General features: G+C 46.6%; 1 long non-coding RNA gene across 1 annotated transcript; it reads left to right on the top strand.

The window, feature by feature from the left end:
* The first annotated feature begins 3832 nt into the window (after positions 1 to 3832).
* Positions 3833 to 7433, top strand: LOC135815265 (uncharacterized). Its single transcript, XR_010553276.1, has 2 exons — positions 3833 to 4159; positions 6245 to 7433. It is a non-coding gene; the product is annotated as an uncharacterized LOC135815265 (long non-coding RNA).
* Positions 7434 to 7480: the final 47 nt, after the last annotated feature.

Here is a 7480-nt window from a genome sequence, read left to right as displayed (position 1 = left end):
CTGGTCTTATCTGACGAGGGGCATGGTGACAGCTTCTGAAGATTTTGTTGACATGATATGATGCCAGGACGCAGGGAGTCATCGGCTCGTGGGTTTCATCTCTTGTATGATTTTCTCCATTCGAGCTGACATGTCTTCGTTAGAACTTGATTTTGCCTGTCTCGTGAGATCGACAACTAGAGATGATCGTGCAGTCGGGTGATCGTACCATTACCTGTGTATCGTCATGTCATCAGGATTTTCTGTTCTAATCAGGGACTCCTGGACTGTACTAAGTTTTCCCTGATACAGACTCAGTAATGATAGATCATTGCCCAACCAGTGTTAAAATTATCGTTGGGAATTATTTCACGACCTGAGTCTGACCTTCTAAGTAATTAGTTTTTCTCAAGATCACTCATTTCGCCTCTCAGGCTCACAAGACGTAAGATAATGATTATGCAATGACTACAAATATTATAATATTAATTATAAAATTAGTACATGAATTGTATACAGTCGAATGAGCTGTACACTGTGTTCTCTACAACAACAACAGATAACAAAAAGCAAAAAACTGAATGTACTGTACCAAGAGTTCATAACCCCCGGGCAAGAGTCCATAAACAGTTTATGCACTCTTGCCCCGGGGGCCGGGGGGTTATGAACTCTTGACTGTACCGCGTACCGATCTACACACGCGTGCACGTACACGTGCACGCGCGCGCGCGCGTACCCAGCCGCGTCTATAAAAACATTAAGGGGGTTCGGGACAGTTAGGCCCAAAAAATTAATTTCAACATCAGCCCAATCTGACATCAGGTTTGAATAGGTACAGCCTTATATTTTCGCTTAGTAACAATGTTAAACTGATGTCATCAGTTTTTCAATTGCCTGAATAGGTCTTGCCAAAAACACAATTTTCCTTGATAACACAAAATATCGCAAAATCCGAAAATTGATGAGAAATCGTCCATAACACTAGTTAGGACAGAAAATATGACATAAAATTATACAGACTGTTCGAGGTATTGACTAAGATGGTATCAACACCGAAAAATGTACACTTTGGTTGACGATGGGATCCAGGTCGTCATTTCCTTGAGAAGAACAAAAAGACGCAAAAAATGAAACTTTGAATATTTTTTGCAGCTTATTTTTGAGTTTGCCCCAAATTTGGATACTTCAAATACATTCTATAAGTGGGTTGGAACAGGTTTACCGTGGCGAAAATAGGGGTCACCGTGCATATTCTGGAGAAAAATCCAAAAAACTGTCAAAATTTGCCTAAAATTGGTAAATTCACGTATCTATATTGCTTGTACTTCGCTGCTGCTGCTTTGGTCATAACTTATTGGATTTTTGGCTGTTAGGTGTTGCATAAACTCGCTAGAGCCCTCGGCGTTCAGAACAATACAAGGATGGAATAGCTGAACTAGTGAATTTGCCGGAAAACCCTGGGTGCACGCATTATCGATAGGTACTTTTCTCCATGATTACTCTCCTGTTGGTACTTGGTTTTGATACATGTACATGTGTCGGAATCTTGGGAAAGCATGCAGATTCCTCACATCCAACACCACACGACACAGCAAGCCAGGGGCACCAGAATTACATGGATAAACTGAAGTTCAGAGAGAAAAAACGACAGCCGTCTTCTAACTACCAAGGGAAGAGAAGCACTTCTTGTCGAAGGGAGAATACATAAAAAGGGAGAAGAAAGCCAAAAATGGGTACGCGGCACAGGAAAGTACAACATTATCGTACCACGCAATACGGTGCGTGAGAACACCGCGTGCGGGTACGCGGGATCGGCAGAAACTAGAGTAGAGTGATTATGGATATACGGGACCAAAAGTAAGGAAGGGTCAAGGGTACAAGTTGCGATTTACACAAATTTGACGGAAATATCCCGGGCATGGGGTTTGGAGTGGATACATTACACATGTAGCTGTGATAGCGCTTACCACAGCCTTATATCAAACTACAATGAAAGCTGACATGTTGGAACGAATCAGACAACATTGAGTCCTCTTGTTCTTCAACTATGCGAGCTAGAACGTGTTCCCACACTGGCAAAATGATGGTATTTTACGGTGCGCACAAACAAGTGAAGCGCTGTGCCACAGGGCGTTGCTTACAGTTGGGTTGCTGCTGGTTCTTGGCTAGGTGTTCAGCCACCGCTAATATAATCTTCCTTGAGGCTGTCACCCGCTTCTTACCTCCGACTTGCTCCTTCATCACCAACCCACTAGCAGCTGCCCGCACTGCAACTGATTTAGAGCAGCACGTTGCTTGGACCAACGGTTGAAGGGTGGCCAGCCGCTTTTGCTGATGTTCTGCAAACCCCATCGCCGAACATGCTGATGCAAAAGTGACAGAGTGCTACAGGATACTGGCATCAGGGCGAGCTTCGACTAGGGCCGCAATATCCGCAACAGCATCATGAGCAGCGAACTCATTCCCAACGATGAACTATAAATCAATCTGAGGCTGTAGCTTGGGAGCTCCGGTATCGCGGTTTAGGGATCACAGTGTTCACCCAGCACCAAAATGCACACCATCGACACACACATGCGTGCACACATACACACACACACACAGACACACACACACACACACACACACACATGTAACACAAAAAATTATAGAACCGCAATAATGGGATAAAAGTACCGGCAATCAGAATTGAAAACACTCATCATTGAACGCACTACAAAACGCAGGCCCACGGTAATACACACACACACACACACACACACACACGCGCGCATGCTCTCACACGCAATAGAACACACATGCGCGCGTGCGCGTGCACACATATACATTCACGCACGTGTACACACCCACCCACATGCATGTGCACACTCATGTGCATGAGTGGAGATGCCCGCATACACAATCATGTCACACCAACATGCCCTTGGGGCGGTCATGCACGTGTGTATAGTATATGTGCGAGGGCACGTCCACATGAGCGCATATGCATGTTCATACATGCGTATGGTGCACACATGCACAAACATGCAGGTCTATGCAAACACACACACGCTCGCCGCGCATACAGTGTGCTCATACATTTCCATAGCCATAGGGTGGCAATGACTCGCAAATATCATGAATAAATTTGATGAGATTGAAAAACACACTTACCCAAAGCAGCTTTGGTGTTGCTTGTGGAAGCACGGGGGCCAGGGTGCTGAGCAGTTACAGGGCTATCTGTATCTATAAAATTCTCCATCCCACACTGCTGACACGGAATGACAAGTACGCTGCCCAGGCTCTTCTCTTCAACGCAATCAATGAGCGCCAGAGGTTTGCCACATCCAGGATTCTGGCAAGCAGACAATCCCACAGCCAGATACCTGAGATGAACGATTCGTCGACCGTGAAGAGGGGCACTGAACGACCTCTTCGCGGGAGTCGAATCCAGTGGCGTTGGTGGTGGAGATCGCCCTTTCCGTTTTTCAGGAACTCGATCGATCGTTCGAGCTTGCGAAGCGTCCCCCTTCTCGGCTTCTTGAATCGTCCAGTACGCAGAATGCGAGGCCGCGTCGTGGGTGACAGATTACTCTCCCGCGTCTTCATCTCCACGACACGTCGGCAGGAGAACCAAGCTATCCAAAAACCGCCGATGTCAAAACAAATCCGCAAGTCCACTAGCGGCTGAGCTTCTTCCTCAAATCTGGTCTCGACTCGAGCACGCGCTGGGAAGCCATGGTCAAACTGCTTGCATGATCGCGTCCCATTTTTCCACTCCGAAAGGCATAATTTTTCAGAAAAAAATTCGGAAATCCAACATGGCGCTAACCGTCGCGAACCTCCTTAATTCCATTTTTGCGCAAGATAGCGGGAAATGAAAGCACTTTTTGAAACAGATCATAAAACTTTAAACTTTGGGAAGCTAGATAATCACGATTGCCATGCCACTGGCAATCTGATCGTGGGATAGTGGTGACGCGATGGAGCAGATTGGATACTGCTCTCCTATTCCTCGTAACAAAGTTATGCCGAACCCGTAGGGAGGATGCAGTCGTCATTGCCTCCTGGTTTCTGTGCAACGAAATTACCGCTGCACTTCCTGGAGAGTCCACACTCAGGGAAAAGCCATGGATATTGTGATGTTCCGCACAGACCAGCTGCTGGTCCGGAGCTACGGTCCCCCAAAGCTGACAAGTGGGTAAGGTACACAGGCAGTAAAGACAACAACCTGGCAAAATACTAGTTTATACCACCCTCTTATATAAACTCCCATTGAACTTCCACAGTGGGTTCAAGTTTATTTTTTCAATAAAAACCTGAATATAAACATGTTTTAATAGGAGTTGAATGGAGGCTGGTATAATTATACATGATTTCCTGTACTCTTGATACAATCAAGAGTACAGGAAACCCAGAGTGTGCCGCTAGGATGGGTTGGTGTCACGGCGAAATTCCGGGATTACAGTCAACTTCGCTAATAACGACTGCGGATATAACGACAATTCGCGAATAACGACAGAATATCCATGCCCAGAGCAAAGTCACATCCAACTGTAATACATAATTATAATGGGACTTCGGGTATAACGACACTTCGCGAATAACGACACTTCGCGAATAACGACACTTTTCTGATGCCACGCCGAGTGTCGTTATACGCGAAGTTGACTGGACATCATTTTAGTGATGTAGTGCGTTCAAGCAGGTCTCTTTCTGCACAACTGCAGCTCAGTTGTACGCACTACGCCACTTCCCGCCTCAGATGTGCACAAAATATAATGTAATCGTGGAATTTCGCCGCGACATACATCTACAGTAGAGTCCCGCGCTGAAGAACGTGGAGCCCAAGAACGTCCAGCCTGAAATTCTAAGAACGCCACAGCCTAAAGCTAAGAACGGTGGTGTTGGTTTTCTGTACATTCGATCACACTCAACAGTTAGGTAACGCAGTAGTATTTAGAGAGGTTCCGCACTGCGTAAAGTTGAGCAAGTGGGCGGGAAAACCCGTGAATTCGTGAGTTTTGCATTCCATTTTAATACGGAAAATTGTCTACGTAGAGTACGTAGGTAGGGCTCTGAAAACAGAGGTGCTCCGTAAGTGGATCGGGGTACAAATTTATGATTCTCCTCCCAGGTCGACCCGGTCGTACATTGTCGCATTCCGAGTTGCCAAGGGCAGCTACGTGATTCAAAAACTCCGTATGGCGGAACACAGATCCGCATGCAGTGGAAGACTTTCCGTAGATCGACTACGTTTTTACGAACACAATTACGTTATGCGGAACCTCTCTATTACCGTAAAATCCCGCCAGAGCGCCCCTACCTCCTCGTCGCTTCAGGTGGGGAGAGGCGGATGGGCGAATCCTCCTTGCCGCATTCAGTGCAACATGAAAAAGTACTCACCCTACGAAAACTGTTCGTGCATCTCGTACACCGACCAAAGGTCAAGAGCCAGGAGTCGTACAGACCCGTCACAACTCAGGGTTTGTGCGATCCCTGGTCAAGAGGGTACCTAGGGTGGGCACTGTTGCGTACATTTCCAACGGGGTCGAGCACGCGTCTGCAGTACAGTACGGCATCACAGACTGCGACAGAGTCATACGAGGATACATCCCTGACAAGAAGTCAGGGAGGGGCGGACAGGAGAGACGGGGCGTTATGGCGGGATTTTACGGTACTAGTGTTATGCAAAGTCCATAACCACGTTTGGCCAGGTTTATCGATTCTTGCTTACTGATACATGTGCAACGTAATCCTGATATTTACTGTTGCGGTGAAATCCTATACCTGAAGTGCATCCAGTCAACTTCGTGAATAACCTCAGGCATGACAACCACCCACGAATAACGACACTGCCTTCAGACCCACCTTCAGATCCACCGTTACATTGCATACTTTCAACCACAGGAATGACGACAACTCGCGAATAACAACGCTTTTCTCGTGTCCGATCGACAGTCTTTATTCGCAAAGTTGACTGTATTTGGTGCCCCAAACCTGCACGGCCCTTCGTGCCCTGAAAGTGGCATGAAATGAATGCTGCTGGTTGTATGCACGTAAAATACAGTGATGTAATGGGAACCGGTCCTATCGTCACCTTTGCACTTTGGGTTGGATTCCCACCTGCAAATAGCGCAACTGTACATACAGTACAAGGGTGGTGTGATAAGTGCAGTGTGTGGATCGCGCTCTCAGGTTCCGGAATCTTGACTCTGGATCACAAGTATTTGTTTAACATTACATGTACATTATGGTAATGCATTTTTTTCATTTCTTGATGTAGGTATCCCCACAGTTCGACAACACCGCCACACCTCGCAGGAAGCGCAAGGAGGCGACCAAAAGCCGTCTTCGCAGACACGATCATAAATCGGCCAAGAAGTCTCAAAAACCGGCAGCGGTTTCGACAGTGTCTTCGTTACGTCGCAGCCAGCGACAGCAAACAGTGTCCCGTAAGCCCGCTTTAACCCTAGTCAGCACCAAGCTAGGCGCTAGATCACATCGTTGTGCCAGAGACTTGCAAGTAGCCTCTCAGTTCACTGAGTGTGTGCCGTCAGCAGTTGAAGATCATGTACTCTCACCACTGTCTGAGCGTAGCGCTAACTGCACATCAGACCACACTGGTAATCTCCCGCTACACAAAAGAGTGCGCCCAGACTGGCTACGGGATGTCCGGCAGTGTCCTAATGTTGGTAAGGAGGATGCTGACCCGCGGTCCGTTCTTGTTGCGGAGACTCCGCATGGCCACGGACAACATGCACTGCGGCGCCTGCGACCCCGTGCTGCTGACACACAACACAAAGCCATTCCGCCATCGCCTTGCACACCTTCATGAATAACAGAACATACTTGCAAGCTGACAGACACTACCTGCCTACTAATACTTCATATCTGGAAGTTAAAATAGATGATGGCTGTACGGAACATATACTCTCTCGTCTCTCCTCATGAAGTGATCACAACCTCCAGCAGCTCTAATGAGTATACTATTTTCAACCCACCTTAAATAATCCTTCATACTCCAGACTGACACCAGCTTCATTAATAATAATTATTAATAACAACAGCTTGACTCAAACAAACACTGCACAGATCTCCTCATACTGATCTGCCTAGGACTGTGAATAAGCTTCGGTTTGAACCCATCATGCATCAATGATTCCATTTTCTAGCAGCAAGAGTACCTAACCCCCCCCCCCCCCCCCCCCTCTTGCCATGCATGTTGTGTCTTAGTATAGTAACAGTCAGTGATTGTGCTACATGTATGTCATGTATATCTATCTTTCTACCCATGAAATGCATCAGAGTTTATCCTTGATAGTAATATCTTTGCTTTTTAGGTTTTAGGTGCGTATAACGTAGTAACCGTCTGCTTTTTGAAGTACTGTATCATGGTTTTTCAATATCCATTGCTGTCCTCTTTAACAAAGAATATTGCACCATGTACTTGAAGTACTTGGGCACGATCCAGAGTTCTGTTTTGGAAAGGCGGTTCAGTGTATTTGCTTCTCCATCTAGC

The sequence above is a fragment of the Sycon ciliatum genome, chromosome 4 (genome assembly GCF_964019385.1).
Source record: "Sycon ciliatum chromosome 4, ocSycCili1.1, whole genome shotgun sequence".
In the NCBI taxonomy this organism is placed as follows: domain Eukaryota; kingdom Metazoa; phylum Porifera; class Calcarea; order Leucosolenida; family Sycettidae; genus Sycon; species Sycon ciliatum.
Note: the sequence above shows the minus strand (reverse complement) of the source record. Positions and strands in the feature narration are given on the sequence as shown.